Raw genomic sequence first — 18,618 nt, 5'->3', positions numbered from 1 at the left:
ACGGTGCGCAATGCACTCATCATGTAGGCACACACCCATTCCCCCCCACCCCCCCCCCCTGTCTCAGTCTGATATCCAATTGGTATCCTTCCCCGATGTGCATTTAGGTGATGATTAGGGAAACCAATTATCTGGTGAGTACATGTGATGCTTGTTTTTCCATTCTTTGGATACTTCACTTAATATAATGGGTTCCAATTCTCTCCAGGAGAACCAAAGAGATGTTGTATCATCGTTATTTCTTATAGCTAAGTAATTCTCCATGGTATACATATACCACAGTTTATTAATCCATTCATGGATTGATGGGCATTTGGGTTGTTTCCACATATTTGCAATTGTGAATTGTGCTGCTATAAACATTCGGGTACAGGTGTCTTTGTTGTAGAATGACTTTTGTTCTTCTGGGTAGATGCCCAATAAAGGGATTGCTGGATCGAATGGTAGGTCTACTTGAATCTGTTTAAGGTATCTCCATAATGCTTTCCACAGGGGTTGCACTAGTTTGCAGTCCCACGAGCAGTGTATGAGTGTTCCTGTCTCTCCGCATCCACGCCAACATGTGTTGTTTTGGGACTTTTTGATAAAGGCCATTCTCACTGGAGTTAAGTGATATCTCATTGTGGTTTTGATTTGCATTTCCCTGATGATTAGGGATGTTGAGCATTTTTTCGGATGATACTAATCAGCATGTACCTCTCCTCCATGACTCCTCTCCTTTGAATACTGAAGCATGTGGGTCCCTTTGATGGATAGGAAAGAAGTTGCCAAGAGCAGTGAACAAAAGCACCAAATTTGGGAGAGGGGTTTTTTGGTAAACAATCAAGGATTTGGGTGTGAAGTAAAGAATTCAAAAATGGTTACCATCCATCCAGCTGCACCAATTCTTTTTCTCTTGCTTTCCCCTACCTTCTTTATACAAAAGGAAAAGAAAAAAAAAATCTCTGCTAGCAGAGAGTGAAGAAAAGAATTATGTGCTTAAATAATTGGGAATTTAAAGTGCTGAATAGGTAACCCAAAGAAAAACTTCCTTTTGAAATTTGGGAACCAGAACCAGCTTCCAGCTGAAGGTTTTTGAGAACAATTTCCTTTCTTGCAATAGTCCTCTTACCTCCTGGCTATGGAGAGAGCAGGTAGATGACAGAATAATAAATACGAATAGAAGAGGCCTGAGGACAGTTCCCTCCTGAATTTTCCTGGTAACTAACAAATGGTGAAGCAGAGATCCAAAATTTTACATCCACATATAGAATGTAAAATCTCCTGAAGGTGAGAGCTGCTACCCACTAGAAAGTTCTTTAAAAGAAGTGAGGAAAGTTACGTTTAAAAACGTCTGATGTTTCAGTCACCAGCTGGGAAATGTGGAGTTAAATCTTTTAAGTATCACCCCTGGCACAGAGTCAAGGAAGGAGACTACTTTCTTTCCTTACCAGAGTTTTCACCATGCAAAACCCAGGGGTAGAAGACAGATTATATGTTAGCAACAGACACTATATAAATATTGTCAGGGACCACCAACTCACCTTCAGTCCTCCAGCCTATGCCTAGCATCCAAATCTCCTCTAGTTCCAAATGCTATCCCATGAAGAAGGAGGAGAGGAGAGTAGAATCTTGAACTGACAATATTTTAACCTATGCTGACTTGGAAAATTACTAGAGTGGCCTGGATAGAGTGCCTGCTTTTAAGCAAGTGGTGCAGTGCAAAGTGAGATCAAATCTAGGTGTGGGAGTAATGTTCATTGGAGTCTTTGGCTTGTAGTAACTGTGAAATTTAAGATGCTAATGTGTATGTTCCTCTGGTTGCTGAAGAATATAATAGGATTCCAAGATGAAATAAGATAGGTGGTCCTTTAAGGGAAAGTGGTGGTGGGGGGGATTGGAAGAGCTAGCAAGAGAATTATAAGAAAGTGTATTAAAATGCTTGCCATTGTAAGAGAAATAGTAGATTCAGCAAAAGGAAAAACTTGAGTTAAAGCCAAAGGAAATAGGACCTAAGACTGTTTATCTCTGAAAATGTTATATTCTGGAATATTTTTGAAAGCAGATTCTAGAAAAGCAAATTTCCGTAGATTCCTGGACAATTTTAATCCAAATTAAGCCTGGATCTCAGTGGGAAAAAAAAGTACTGGCTCTGGAATGGAGAAGAAATAAAGATGAACTAATAATAAGCTGTGGAATCTTAAAATGCCCAAGTTTACAACTTGCCTAATTTATACCTTATTTAAGTAACACAATTCTGTCATACCACAGTTTGTTTCAGATGACTCATTAACAACTCAAGGACAATGGCAGAAAGATGTCCTACAAACCCAAGCAAAGGGGGAAAATATTTTGCAAGATTGGCAAAGCAAATATCTGTTTAGATACTCCTCAAGTTCATATTTTATTTAATATTATCATCTCATATCTGGGTACCAGGAAAATGTTAGGCTTTAAGCATGTTTTCAGTGGACTATGAATAATGAAACAATAATTTTTTGAAAATAGTTTCAGCTCTATTAGAATCTAGAGATTCTATTTCTTTGACATAGACTAGAAGAGCAATCAGATTTTAACAATTTGTCTTTTTTAAAATCCTAACTCCAAAATGGAATGCAGCTGGTTGTTTATTATTGTTGTCTTGAATATTCTCCTTTTATCCATGTATTTCAATATATTTTATTTTCTGAAAACTAAGGAATGGACTAAAATGAAATAAACATGAAAATTTTACCTTACATGAACTATAGTTCAGAGATTTCTAGCAAGTTAACCCCATCTGATATTAAAAATTAAAATTTACAAAATACTGTAGGAAAATTTCAGTCCCTATTGCCTCTCTTTCATTAGAAGGTAAGATCCATCTCCTCAGGTACTATTTTAGATTGCAAACTTGCTTTCCTGGACCAAAGATTAAAATCCTTTGCCTAGGCACCTATAAACATTATTTTTAGGCATTGTGTGGAAACTATTGCAAAGTACTGAAGAAATCATTTACACCTTCATACTCTGACTGGCATACTCCACATCTAAACATGCTCGAAATCTAAGTGAATATGTTGAAAAACAATAATACTAAATTATCTTAATCACCAACCCTTTCAGATGTATTTCATGAGTGTGTGAAAAATTAAAATCACAAAGAATTTTTCAAAGAAGAAACATCTTTGTCATTTATGTTTGTTTACAAGGCCTTAACATATGGTGAGGGTGCTAAATCAGTCCTTTATTATTGTAATCAGTAATAACAAATGGAAAATGAAGTTCAAAGAAAACTCAACACAGGATGAATCACTGGCAAATGAAAAGACTCTTCAGAGGTAACCTGACATCTTGGCAGATGGAGCTGCTTCAGTTGTCCGTCACTCTCACTTCCTGTCCCTTCTTCTTCCTTCCATCCTAATGTCTGCCTTCAGCTCCTCTTTCTGCTCCTAACTGGATTTCCTGTCTTCATGATCTCTTCCTCCTAACCCATTTTATGCTTTGTTTTCCCAAAACATATTTTTATCATTTTATTCTAAAAAAACTATTAATTTAGATTTTTTAAAAAACCTACAGAATCCTTCATGGAACTGTTTGTCTCCTGATAGACCTCACTTTAAACTGAGGCCCAGGGAGGTGACCTTAAAGGCCATAACTGCAGTCAGCTACTCCTCTCACCAGGAACTTTCAATGGCCTCCTATTACATTAATATAGTAATATTATATCTGGTGCTGAATTCTTCCTCTCATTCAAGGCTCTCGGCATGCTCTTGCTCACCCCCACGTCTCCAACTTTATTTTCTATTATCTCAACTCCTATCTCTGACACCAACTTTATTTCACTTGATTTCAACACCTATTTCTGACATTCCTGCTTTCCTACCCTGTAACTCCTATCTAAACTTCCCAAATACAATCAATGATAATTGCTCAAAATATTCTGTTCATTAACATTACAGGGTAAACTTGTATTCAAATTGTCTGAAGTTCTACTCTCTTTCTAAATTTTAAACGACAGTAAATAGTGTCTAAAACTCTGTATATTTCCCTTATTTGCAATGGAAGCAACATACAAGTACTATAATGATACTAAAATTAAAACCCTCATTTACTCTTTTCTTAGAGTCCAGGCAAACAATTTCTTACCAAAACTAAAACTATTAACTAGAAATATATTATATCTGTTGCCCTTTCTGTTTTATAACAGAGGAACCATGTATTTGGAAATGCCATGAAGACTAATCTGATTAATGTGATAAAGTTTATTTCAAGTCAACAAACATTCAGTGTTTATTTCATGAAAAGACCATGCTGGCCAAATTAGAGAATACAAGTATGGCTAAGATACAGCTTCTGTCCTTCAAGAATGTAAAATCAAATGGGAGAAAGAGAGACATAAATGCAAATGTTAGTTAATATATAAACTAGAGGGCGAGAGAGATGAAAGAGAGATTTGTTTTGACTGAACTGAACACTGAAGGATTCTTGAGAAAGCAGGATTTGAGTTGGCCTTAAAAGATTTGCAGGATTTTATAAGGCAAGTCAATCTGGGCAGAGGCCAGTTTGAGTCTATTTCCCAGGATCATGTTATATCGTTAACTATTTGTTTAGGTGTCTTTGGTCTCCACTTGAATGTGAGCTCCTTTAGGAGCTCCTTACCTATTTTGCATCCCCAGAGTCTAGCAAAGGCCTGGTTCATTGGAATTTCTCAGTAAATATTTGTTGAATTAATTAATTGATAGCTATGAGGCTCCTAAAAAATTGTAATGCCTCTCAAATCCATACCCAGGAGTTGCTTAATGAAATTTCACTAAAGGTGTACCAAAAAAAAAAGTTTAAGAAATTAAAATACAAAAAACCCTCCCACTCATATCTGTTATCCCTGCAAATACGAGGTGATTCCCACATGGTTCTCTGTATTTCAATGGGAGCAGAGTCGTGTTTCCTATCAAAAGCACTGTACTTGGCACTAAAAGAATAACACCAAGACTAACTAGCACTGTGTAAGAATTAGACAATCTCTTTTCAGGCCAGACCCACCTTGTCTATAGTTTTCTGTTCAGTGAAGAATCTCCTTTGTACTGGTTGAGAGGTTGTATGAAGAAATGTGAAGTGCTGTGCGAGCTGGTGCCTCTTAGGAATCAGTGAGAGGTTCGAGTATTTGTGAGGTTAGTGTAGTATCTGTGACTCTCCTATATCCTAAATGAAGAAACACTCAACTCTTACTATGTCATGAACATTTGTACCTATAGGCTTCCCCAAAAAGGAAACTAGATACAAAGAACATCAGGGAATGAGAAACAAAATACTGCTTTCCTAATAGATATGTGAGAGCTCGGTAACTTCCCATTCAGGGCCTTCTTGCAAACCATGCTGGAGCACATGGTCTAGACTTGAGATAAGATGGAAGCTTCTAGTTCCCCACCTTTACTCTAAATTCTGAGATCAGTATGCATTTTCAGGAACAGAAATCTGCAAGGTAAGTTCTGACATAACTTTCTGTTCAGTTGCAGATTTCAAAGGGATGGGAAAGAAGAAAGAAACCTGGCTGGTTCTACATAAAAGAGGCAAACCCTGTCTATACCTGCAAAAGGGAAAGAAAGAGTGAAATAGAGTTGCTAATCTTTAAGGAATATTGGTAAATGTAGCCCAATGAATGTCCTAGATTCTGACTAATGTATCAATTCATCCTCCCTTAAGGGACTGAAATTAATGAGAATATGGGTGTGGTAGGAGGAGACCAGTGTGTCCATTCTCTCTATAGTACCAATCACGTTCATATGCTTGAAAGCATTTTCAATTATATTCGTCTTCCAAATGTGCACTTAACAGTGGATTTTCATTCACTCAGAAAATATTTATCAAGTGTTTTTATGTACTAGGCACTCTGGTAGACACTAGAGATGCAATGGTGAATGAGATAATCAAGATTTCTGCCTTAATAACCTTTGTAGTCTAATCAGGAATACAGAGAAGCAAACAGGCAATTATAACACAGTATTAAAGTGCTGTGATAGAGAAAGTACAAGTGGTATAGGCAAAAAGAATAGGGGCAACTAGTCTAGAGTTGATGATATTGGGATGGCCAGGAAAACTTCATAGTGGAAATAATAGGCATGCTAAGACCTGAAGGGGTAATAAGAAAGAGTTAGTCAGCTGTAAAGGACATTAGTTGTTAGTTGTCTTTGCCTGATCAGCATCCATTCCTCCATCTTCTGGTATCAATGCCTTAATTTCCCTTTGGGAAATTACCCCTCCTGCCCCCCCCTTTTGAGCCATGAGGTTTGGCTAAGGCTGACATCAACATCATAGTCTAGGGGTCAGAATACTGCTCCAGTGGGTCAATCAGAGTTTTTCATTCCTCTGGTCCTAATGATTGGTTCAGTTAAGTGCATGTTACCTAAGCTAGGCCAGTGAGACTGATTCCAAGGGCATATGTTAAAACTATTGGACAAGAGACCCTCTGATGCACTGAAATTGCTTACTTAGTAGAATGTAAAGCCTGAGCTTTGCAAAGATAGGTACCACATGACATCTGTATCTGAAGCATAAGGCAGAACAAGGTGTGAGGGCATATGTACACTGCCTCCATCTATCGTCTTATATCATGAAAGCAAAACCTTTCTCAGAAGCCCCACTGCACACTTCCCTTGATCTCACTTCCCAGAAATAGGTTACGTGGTCAACCCTGCTTGCAAGAAATGCTGGGGGATCAGGAATAGGATTTTCAGAATTGGCTTAAACCAATCATGGTCCATAGCCTAGTGCTGGGCACATTGCTGTACTCTCCAAAAATCAAACAAGAAAACTGAGTTCTATTAGTAAGGGAAAAGGAAAATGGGTATTGAGAGAAACTAGCTGTGGTGGCCACGGTGTTTGAACATAGTTAAGATTCATGGTCTTGTATTTGCTTGACAGGGTTGCCATAACAGAATGCCATACACTGGGTGGCTTAAAGAACAGAAATATATTCTCTCACAATTCTGGAAGCTGGAAGTTCAAGATCAAGGTGTTGGCAGATTTGTCTGTTCTGAAGCCTCTCTCCTTGGCTTGTAGATGGCTGCCTTCTTGCTGTGTCCTCACATGGTCTCTCCTCTGTGGGCAAGTGTCCATGATATCTCTCCATGTGCTCAATTTCCTCTTCTTATAAGGACACCAGTCAGGCTAAATAGGGTCCACCCTAAGGCCTCATTTTAACATAATCATCCCTTTAAGGGTCTGTCTCCAAATACAGTCAACATTCTGAGGTAGCGGGGGTTAGGACTTCAACATATGAATTTGGAAGGGACACAGTTTAGCCTATAACAATTTATAACATTAATTTGGTTCCAGGAAGTTAATAAATGTGTTTCTATTAGCAGTGGGGAGAAAACTCTTCCTCTCTCACTTCATCTTTTTTATTTTATGTTTTAAAGGCTAGTCAAGTAAAGCAGTGGGAGTGGAGAAGGAACAAAGAAATCTGTAACTGGTTGTGATCAGTTAGTTATAAACACTACTATACTAGGACCAGCCTCTCATTACATCTTTAAAAATTAAGATTTATCATTTAAAAATCGCTTTTAATTTATTGGAAGAAAAGATTTTTAATGTGGTGATCTGCATTCATTTGTATCAGTGAGGGTGAACAATTTTCAGGTGTATTTTTCTCATGTAATTTCATCTTTTGTTGTACCAGACACCTCTCGGCCTCACCAATTCTAGCCAGGGCAGTTCCAGATCCACTTGGCACTCAATGCCTTCTATGCTCCTGCTCCCGCGGCTTCTCCAACACTGTGGAGTGGGATGTCAGTAGGACTCTACTTGGCAAACAGCTCAGAAGGGCTGGGGAATTAGTGGCTTTAGGACATCTTTCAACCAGAGGGGTTTGGAAGACAAAGTAGATTCTTCTCCCCCAAAATCCTTAAGTGGACCATTCAGAGCATTCTGTGCACTCTTGAATACATCCCAGTGGGACTGAGCCTCACTGCCCATGGTGGTGGCCAACTCAGTTACACACCCTTGCATTGGCTCTTTCTCCTCCCCTATTTCAATATGCCCAGTTCCTCACTTCTGCTTCCCTGGATTCAGCCCCTCACTACGCAACTCAAATTTTTTGCAGAAAAGTCCTATTCCATCCACTATTTCAGAGACTACAGCATCTGTAATCTGGTCTTTGGTTACACCTTTTTTTTATATATTAACACACACTTTTTTTATTACATTAAAATCAGGCAATGGTCTGACAATAAAAAGGCTGCTTATGGAATACTGTTATGTTAAACTTTGCTTACAGGATGTTAAATCCTTAGAACTAACATTTTCCCCAGAAGAAGATGAATGGAAATCACTTTTCAGACTTTTGACAGTTGCTGCTCAAAAGGTGGTTTTACACAAATACTAAATTAAAAAAAAAAAAAAAAACTTTAGTACACAATGAATTGCTTTTATTTTGGTATGCATCCACATTTCAGCGTTTAGTGGTCCTGAACAGAAAGTGGAAAAATGCAGCAATTTGCCAGGAAGTCAAGCCTGCCAATTTCGGGGATCTGCTGTGCACACCCAGTTCTTTCTGGATCCCTGCTGAGGATCGTGAGAAGCAGCAGCACCAAAACCAAAGTATGCACTGAATTCAAGGTTCTTTTTGTTCCAGTTGTCAGACACCAAAATAGACCCCAATGGATTGCAAGGATGACCAAATGAGAGCCCTGTTCAAAACTTCTTCAATGTTTGAAAGCAAAAGCAATTACAGGAAAATAAAACAATTCAGAGGGATCGTGTGTGCTTAGGAGTGTCTTCATGTGGGCTTTCTCCAAGTTTAACCACCAAGGACTCTGAGAGCTGGCAGGTCTGAGTAACCCTGGTGACTGTTCTTTTCACCTTATCAAAACCTGAGCTAAAAAATGCATCAGCTGATGATGACAGCAGAGGGTGGCAGGGCTGAGGACCCCATATTCATTTCCCAGGCTGGTAGAGTGAATAAATGCGGTTCCAAAACTAAACGAGGGAGGTCAGAGACTCTGTCCAACCTTACCTGATGGCTTCTGGCCAAAGCAAGGAGTGTCATGGAAAGTGTTGGGTGATGACAGTGCAAAGAGGGACTTGAGGAGGAAAGAGGAGAAAGCAGCACCCCTCGATAAAGGTGGGGGAGAGAAGATATGGGGAAAGCCCTGAATTCCTCACTGAAGGCCAATCTCAGAGGGGAGCAGAGGGGTTACAATCTATGCTTTGGCCAAGGGCGGGAGTGGAGGGGAGTGGAGGAGAGTGAGGAGGGGACGATGGCTTGGAAGGGGGCATCATTTAAGATTTAAAGAAAGAAACCAGGGGTGCAGGCAAAGCACCCCACACACCCAGCAGTAGTCCTACAGGCTGCGACCTGAAACCTTAACATCTCATCTACTCTAACAAGCCCCCAAGCTGGAGGGCTGTTGCAGGGAGGGACGGAGGCAGGAAGGGAAAGGAGAGAAGGCAGAGACCCCAGGCCATGTAATCAGCAGCAAGGTGATTGTGTGATGTGTCTTTTCACAGTTGAGTTAGATGTGCCCCACCAGTTATGATGGGAACCAATTTAAATATAATATTTTCTTGATCCCAGAAGTTCAACTACGTGGACAGTGGTTACACTTGACAGGATGATTTGTTATAGCACAACTTATATATTTCAAATGGACAAAAAATTAGTATAATTTACAGTATCTTAAGATAAATTGCCTTTGAATGGGAGCTTCCTTTCCAGTACTTTGAGGTCTATAAGACGTATCTAGAAAATTTACTACTGTGGAAAATGAAGACTGTTTAAATCGAATGGGGGTGAGGGGAAGGGCCTGTGGTTTTTCTTTTTGATTAATTGCTGTAACACTGTCCTTCAGGTGGCTGAGGGAGTTTCATATTTTCTATAGACAACATCAGGCGCCGAAGCTCTTGCAGGACAACTTTGATGCTATATGAATTCTGCCATTTTGCTAGCACTGATATGGCTCTTGGATCCACCACTCCATTAGAACTATTAACTCCATTCATATTAATTTTTGTTACAAATCTTACAAAGGGGGGTGCTTCTGGGTATTTAGGTCCACATTCTATTTTAAGGCTGTATATTCGGTTTTCATAAATTGTTCTTGGAGGCCCAATTATCATCCCTGTCCATCTGTAAGTGTCATGTCTTCGTCATCTTCTAGACCCCAGCTAACTGTGCCATCTCCTACTCCTTTCTGGCCTTCTTCGAGTTCTTCCAACAGTCGGAAATCGCGAGGGATTTTTACTCCCGAGCCCGTGGTGGCTGCCATCTTGTGTCGCTGTCGCTCGAAGTCTGGCCGGTTACACCTTTTTGATTTTGTTCTTTTCTCTTAGTTTGTCACAAATGTTTTACGTATCAAGGATATTAACCTTTTGAAAAAATGTCAACAGAGTTGTGAAGAGAATACTACATCCTTTAAATTCTATGTCATGCCGATCTTTGAGCTTAAGAAAAAACATTCTTGTATTTGCTTAATATTTCAGAAATGCATTGTTTAAAAGTATCCATTTTGCATTTGATCTTAGCCAAATGGCTGAGAAGCAATAAAACCGTTCATTTCATATTACCACTTCTGTCATAGTTTTTAACTTAGAAATCATTGTTATACTTCCATAAAAATTCTACTTGATATCAGAGAGTTCCCTCTTTAGGGCTGTTTGTTTTATCTTTAGAGATAGAGCACCCTTGTGAATTTTGTCAAGAATATGAATAAAATCATTTCTTAATTTGTCTGCTTCTTCCAGTCCATCTGTTTTAGGTGGAGAGCAACTCTTATTCTTCTGTGTGGTCTATTTCCTTTGATTTGCACCTCTTATTTTACCCAGATTCTTTGCTTTTACTGATTGTTCCTATGTAAGGAAGAGGGTCTGTGCTTTTTGGAATTAGCTTCTCCAGAATTAGTTTATCCATAAAGAATAGGGTCTATGTCTATGCTTTTCTGGAATTAACTGCTCTCCTAGGAAGAGTAGAGGTACAGTCTGTCAAAATTGTTGGGTTTTGGCCTAAACCTTTTATTAAAGGTGTCTTCAGATTTAAATAAGTTCTGAGGTTCCTGAAGGCATCATCTGATGTGACTATCAATCACGTGTTGAGGTGGAAGTACTAAGTCATTTTATACCAGATGCAAACCAAGAAAGCCAAGGAGAGTGAGCTAAGATGAGAAACAGTTCTACATAGGGACAGAAGAAGGGGAGATATAAAAGTGAGGCTTGAGGAGTTCCTGAGCCTACCAGTACCCGGCTATAGAGATACTGAATATGATTTCTGTGGCAAAAGGAAGGGACGTGGTCTGAGGCTTAAGAACTGGAAGGAGGATTGCATCAGAGGCAATGATGAACCCTTTAGAATTTATTACCCCTACTTAGGAAGTCAAGTTAAGAATGAGCCTTATTTAACCCTCCCAGATTATCTTTGTTTAAAACTCATTCTAGTCCATTTCATTTGAAAATAATTAGTAAACATCTGGTGTGGTATAGCCATTTCTCTCCCTATTATATAGATTCTTCTTGCTTGGGTGGGCATTCCCTCTCCTTTCTGAGTAAGACTTCAGTAAATGAGAAGCCACAATTGAATTGGGTCCTATTTCTCATACAATGGAGTGGTCTATTTTGTTCCTGTATAGCTATAGTAATAACGTTATGAGTTCATTTTGCCATTTTAGCTGCCATTGATCATGATAATCACAACTGTGACTCTGCAAGTATGTTAACTAGTTTTAAGAATGTAACAAGAAAGTAGTAATCAGTCTTGTATTAATTTTGTCATTTCTTTTTCATAATTTTAATTCTCCTCTTTGATAAACACCTAGAAGTTAGTGTTTTGAGCTGAGGCAGGAGATACTGAATCATAGATTCTAAAGTTATATGAAAAAGAACATCTAAAACTAATATAAAAGTTTATATAGAAAGTCCAACTGAAGAGTTAATCTGAAGAATTTAAATGAAGAGGCAGCATTGAGATAATAAGGGATAACAGAGTGATATAATTTAGGATACCTGACAGGGACTACACCTTGGGAGGTTCCCTGAGGCCCAAGACTGCAGTTCCAAATTCTAGTCACGGAGTATTCAGGGCCTTACACATGAATTAACAGTACAAATCCCACTCAGACGTTCCTTTTCCTTCATAATTGCTGCCTTTCCTCTTTCCAAAAGTTTACAGCATGAAAAATAATTCAACGTACAAAAGAAGAACAAAGCAAACTCAAAACTAGCAGAAATAACAAAATTTAGAGCAGAACTAAACAAAATGGAGAACTAAAACACAATAAAAAGGATCAACAAAACAAAAAGTTTGTTTTTTAAAAGATAAACTCAATAGACCACTATGTAGATTAACCAGAAACAGTAGAGAAAGGATTCAAATGAGCTCAATTAGAAATGAAAAAGGAGACATTAAACCTGCTATCATGAAAATAGAAAATATCATTCATGACTACTATGAAAGCCTCTATAGACACATTCTAGAAAACTTAGAGGAAATGGATACATTTTTGGAAATACACAACCACCCAAGCCTGAATCAGGAAGAAATAGAAATGCTAAACAGAGCAATAATAAGTAGTGAGATTGAAACAGTAATAAAAACCTCCCAACCAAAAAAGTCCTGGACTGTACTGATTCACAACCGAATTCTACCAGCCTAAAAAATAAACAAAAAACAAACAAACAGATAAAAAACTGTGACCTATTTCACTGAAAATATTTTATAGCAATGAGAAGGAGGGAATACCCCCTAACTCATTCTGCAAAGCCAATAATACCTTGGTATTCAAGCCAGGAAAGGACACAACAAAAACAAAAAACTACAGACCAATATCCTTTATGAACATAGATGTAAAAATCCTCAGCAAAATACTAGCAAAGCAAACTCAATATCAAAAAGATCATTCACCGTGATCAAGTTGGGTTCATCACAGGGAGGCAGGGATGATTCAACATAAGTTAATCAATAAATGTGGTTCACCACATAAACAAAATTAAAAACAGAAACATATTAGTATCTCAATAGATGCAGAAAAAGCATTCAATAAAATCCAACACCTCTTCATGATAAAAACTCTCAACAAACTTGGCATAGAAGGAACATGCCTCAAAATAATAAACAGCATATATGACAAACCCACCATGAACATCATACTGAATGGGGAAAAGTTGAAAGCATTCTCTCTAAAAACTGGCATAAGGCAAGTGTGGCTACTCTCACCACTTCTATTCAACATAGAAATAGAATTCCTAGCCAAAGCAATCAGGCAAGAGAAAGACCTAAAGGGCATCCAAATCAGGAAAGAGGAGGTCAAACTATCCCTGTTTGCCTACAATATGATCGTATACCTAGAAAACCCTAAATACTCTACCAAAAGACTCCTAGAATTGATGAATAAATTCAGCAAATTCTCAGATTACAAAGTCAATGTATACAAATTAGTAGCATTCCTATATACAAATAACAGTCAAGCTGAGTGTCAAATCAAGAACTCAATACCATTTACAATAGCTGCATAGAAAATAAAATACCTAGGAATATACTTAACCAAAGAGATGAAAGATCTCTGCAAGAAGAACTGCAAAACACTGATGAAAGAAGTCATAGATGACCCAAACAAATGGAAAGATATCCCATGCTCATGGATTAGAAGAATTGCCATTATTAAGATGTCCATACTGCCCAAAGTGATTTACATAGTCAATGAAATACCCATCAAAATACCAACATAATTTTTCACAGATCTATAAAAAATAATCCTAAACTTCATATGGAACCAGAAAAGAACCTGAATAGCCAAAGCAATCTTAAGCAAAAAACAAAGCTGGAGGCATCACATTATCCAACTTCAAATTACACTACAAGGCTATAGTAACCAAAACAGCATGGTACTGGTATAATGCTAGAGACACAGACCAATGGAATAGAATAGAGAACCCAGAAATAAAACCATATAGCTATGACCAACTGATTTTTTACAAAGCAGAAAAAAACATACACTGGGGAAAGGATGCCCTATTCCGTAAATGGTGCCAGGAAAATTGGATATCCACATGTAGAAAAATGGAAGAGTATCCCTATCTCTTATGATGTACAAAAATTAATTCAAGATGGATTAAAGATTTAAATGTAAGACCTGAAATCATAAAAATTTTGGAAGAAAACATAGAAAAAACTCCTCTACACATAGGCTTAAGCAAAGAATTTATGACTAAGACCCCAAAGGCAAATAACAGCGACAATGAATATAAATAAATGGGACTTAATTAAATTAAAAAGCTTCTGCACAGCAAGGGAAATAACCAACAGAGTAAATAGACAACTTACAGAATGAGAGAAAATATTTGCAAACTATACATCTGACAAAAGATTAATATCCACAATCTACAAAGATTGGGCGATATAAATTTGCCTGTTGTAACTTTTCCCTTGTGATTATATTTAAAGAATTGTTTGTGGAAATTTTATATGAACCATTTAACAACATTATGAAAAACACCACTGTTTTTTTGAATCTGAAATGCCTCTTTCTTTTTTTTTTTATTTTTGACTTTTTATTAAAGTAAAATATATCAGCAGAAAAGTTCACGGGTGGATAACTCTCTAAATTTTCATAAATATGAACATACTTCTATAACTAGCATGAAATAAAGAAACAACATATCTAGAACCCCAAATGCTCTCTTCATGTTTCCTCCCAATCACTATGCCCTCATCCCCATTAAGAGTAATCACTATCCTGAGTTCTGAAAACATACATTAATTTACCCTGGCTTTTTAGCTTATATCAACGGCATTGTAGGGGAATAAAATTTTTGCATTTACCCTCTTAGGATTTTCTTCTGGGCCTGGAGGTATGACTACATGGTGAGTGCCAGGCACACTGTCTGGAGAATGGTCACGCTTGAGGCTCTGACTCAGGGGGATGGGCGGGACATGGACACTGTATATAACTTGAGCTTTTGTACCCCCATGATGAGCTGAAATAAAAAAAAAAGAGAGAGAAAAAACAAAATAAAACAAAACAAAACAAAAAAAATTATTCCAACTTATAGATTAGGAAACTTGAGTCCCAAGGAGTATGGTATATGTAACTGTAACATTTATAAAGATAAGAAATATGGTTTCCTCCTTCATAAATCATCCCCAGCACATTGAATGTTTTTTTGTCCCTGGAAGAGAGAAAATATTTGTTAAATGGGTGGATGAGAGAACAAATTTTCTGAGATGTGTAAGTTGTAGTGTTTAGATTGAAATATATCTCTGACTTCACAGTGCTCACTTCTAAAAAAGGAAAGTAGCTGATTTTCCTGGTTTTGGAAGCAATCCTGTAAAAAAAAAATTTGATAAAATTAATATACACTTTCTCAAAGAGGGACATTTTCTTTCCACAAAGGATTAGAGGAAGACAACTGAGGTTCAGGGAACTGTCTACACACTACACTTATTGGTTAGAGAAACATATTCATATAAACCTTTTTGGCTATTCTTTCATCCAGGAATTTAATTACTCATCAATTATTTATTGAATGCTTCCTATATGCCAGAACTCTTCCAGGCTCTGGGGATGCAGTGGTGAACAAAAGAGCCCCTGTCCTCAAATGACTCTCATGCTATATTTTATGTACTCTGACCTAGAGATTTCATTCAAAATGAATTCATGAATGTTCCCTATGTTTTCTGAATCTCATTTTCCTTATTTGTAAAATAGAATAAAATCTCCTCACAAAGCTGTTACACAGATAATATATAAAACATGTAGGAAAGTATAAAAATTGAAGCAACAGTGGCTATTGAATAGTGAGGTTTACGGATGGCTGCCATAGGCATTATCTTGTTAAATTCTCTACTAATGAGATTATGATAATATCAAGATTATGAAACTATCAAGATTATGAAACTATATGATCAGGAAGACCTCAGTTGGAGTCCTTGCACTGATAATAACAGCTCTTTGACCTTGAAAATTTTATTAACCTTATTGACATAAATGTCTTTTTCTGCCAAAAGAAAATTTGATTCTACTCTGAAAGGTTGTTTAGAGGATTATTGATAATCTATGCAAATTGCCTACTCACTGAACAGTAACTATTTTAAGTGCTCAAAAATGATAGGTAGGAGAAGTTACAATTATGTGGAGAAACCAGAATTCTCATAGCCTACTAAGTGAGAATATAGGTTAATACGCATATTCTGGAAATATGTTTGGCAACATTTTCTGAAGCTGAATATATGCCTTTGCCATGGCATATAAATTCCAGTGCACGTGTGTTTGCCAGAAGACGTAGTCTGGGATGATTGCATCAGCACTATTCATAATGGCCCAAACCTGGGAACTACTTTAATGCCCATCATTGATTGAATAGCTATTCAGAGAGTGGAATGCTATTCAACAACATGAATAAATTATTTATAACACACAATAAAATCAATAAATTTCAGAAAGGTACATTGAATGAAAGAAGCCAGACTTAAGGGGGTACATATTCTATGATACTGCTGCTTTGGGTCTTCATTTCCTTACAAGGGCTCCCGTGTTACATAAAACTTACGTTAAATTGCTGTGTTTTTCCCCTTTAATTCTCAGGCCCAGATGAAATGCCTCTTTCAATTCCTAAAGTATCTCAGTCATTATCTCACTGAACATTACCTGGGAATCCTGAGTGACCTAGGTGGAGGTTTTGCATTTGTTTCTGCAAAGTGCCCTAGGACATTATGAGTCTGGACTATATTCATCTAATTCTTGGCTTGGAAGTGTTCAGACTACAGAGGTAGCATAAATTTAAACCAGATTAGGTCCAAGCCCCTGATTACTAATGCTTAGGGCAGGCTTATTTCCATCTGTAACCAAGCCTGAAGCAGATGCAGCTTTCTTGTCATTGAGCTCCAGTTCACAGTTTGACTAAGGAAACAGTAGTGTCAGTCAGTGGTTGAAGTTTTGGGAGTGAGCAAGGAACAATTGTCATTCTAGAGTTCTCTACATTCACATTATTAAACTTCCAAGCAAGGTCCAGCCCTCAAATGCATAACCTTGTCTGAGCCTTGGGGTCAGCATGCAAAGAAAACAACCCCATAAAAACTTTCTTTCATTACATCTTCCAACTGTTTGTTTCAACTCATCATTCGCTCTACTGACTCACCTGCTGATACCCTGGAAAATTTCTTGCACCTGGTTTTACCTGATGTCTCAATCCCGATACCTATTTCTGCTGCTCTTACTCTGAGTTCTGGATTCTTTTCTTGATTGCAATTTGCATTTGCCAACTTAGGTAAACATATCACCCAGTTCAACACAGTCCCCAAAACCCTAAACATAGGTACAGACCCTTAGGTTCATCATTCCTGCTTAACTCACCTGGAGGATCAGTGGAGAGAATCAGTTCATGTTAGGCAGGGTGGGTGTTTCAGTCCATTCCTGTTGCTATCACAAAATACCTTAGACTGGGTAAATTATAAATAACATAAATTTATCTCTCACAGTTCTAGAGTCTGGAAAGTCCAAAATCAAGGCATTGGCAGATGTGGTGTTTGACAACGGTTTGCTCTTTTCGTTCAAGGTGACACCTTATTGCTGTGTCCTCTGGAGGGGATGAATGCTGTGTGTTCTCATATGGTGGAAGGGACAGAAGAGCAAAATGCACTAGGGTGCTCTCTCCAACTTCTGTTATAAAAGCACTAATCCATTTATGTGGACAGAGCCCTCATGACTTAATCGTTTCCCAAAAGACCCCATCACTTAAAACCGTCATGTTGGTATTAAGCCACTTCCAATATACGAATTTTGAAGGGGTAAATACATTCAAACCACAGCGGTGGGGCTCCACTCTTAGAGGGGAAACTTAAGGTTTTCAAAAACTAAAGTGACTAAAAATTTAGTTCTTGAAATAATCCTGGTCCTATGGATGGAATCAATGTGGGCAAGGAGCAGGGTCACAGAGAAGGTAAAGTAGTTGAAATTGGGATATTTAAGGACAACCTTGGATTTTTCCCAGGAATAGCAGATTTTTCCATAAAAGAGACATAGAAAATCAGGGACTCAGTAATCATGTCTGGGCATCTACATATAGCTTTGAGAAAACTGATAATTCCAAGTTTCATCAAAAGTAGGTTAGAGACCATATGATCCAGTAACTCCCTTTGTGAGTATATACCCAAAAGAAATTAAAGCAGGAAATTGAATAGATATTTGTACACTCATGTTCATAGCAGCACTATTCACAATTGTCAAAAGGTGGAGGCTACCCAAATGTCTATCAGTAGATGAATGAATAATCAATATGTGTTAGGTAGTAATCCATACATGCAATGGAATACGTACAATGGAATACTATTCAGCCTTAAAAAAGAAGGAAATTCTGACATATCATACAACATGGATAAACCTTGAGGACAATATGCTAAGTGAAATAAGTCAATCACAAAAGGACAAATAATGCATGAATCCACTTATATGAAGTACCTAGAGTAGTCAAATTCATAGAGACAGAAAGTAGAATAATGGTTGCCAGAGGCTTGGGGAAGGAAGAATGGAGAGATATTGTTTAATGGGTACAGAGTTTCAGCTGGGGAAGATGAAAAAATTCTGGAGATGAATAGTGGTGATGATTGCACACAATCACAATATAATTGTACTTAATACCACTTAACCATACACTTAAAAATGGTTAAAATGGTAAATT

At 37.6% G+C, this 18,618-nt stretch overlaps 1 pseudogene across 1 annotated transcript; it reads right to left on the bottom strand.

The window, feature by feature from the left end:
• Positions 1-9,780: 9,780 nt before the first annotated feature.
• Positions 9,781-10,239, bottom strand: LOC123630394 (annotated as a pseudogene). The gene has a single exon (XR_006732668.1). The product of XR_006732668.1 is annotated as a ubiquitin-conjugating enzyme E2 variant 1-like (transcript).
• Between the last annotated feature and the right edge of the window lie 8,379 nt (positions 10,240-18,618).

Source organism: Lemur catta, chromosome 1, assembly GCF_020740605.2.
Source record: "Lemur catta isolate mLemCat1 chromosome 1, mLemCat1.pri, whole genome shotgun sequence".
NCBI classification, from domain to species: domain Eukaryota; kingdom Metazoa; phylum Chordata; class Mammalia; order Primates; family Lemuridae; genus Lemur; species Lemur catta.
Note: the sequence above shows the minus strand (reverse complement) of the source record. Positions and strands in the feature narration are given on the sequence as shown.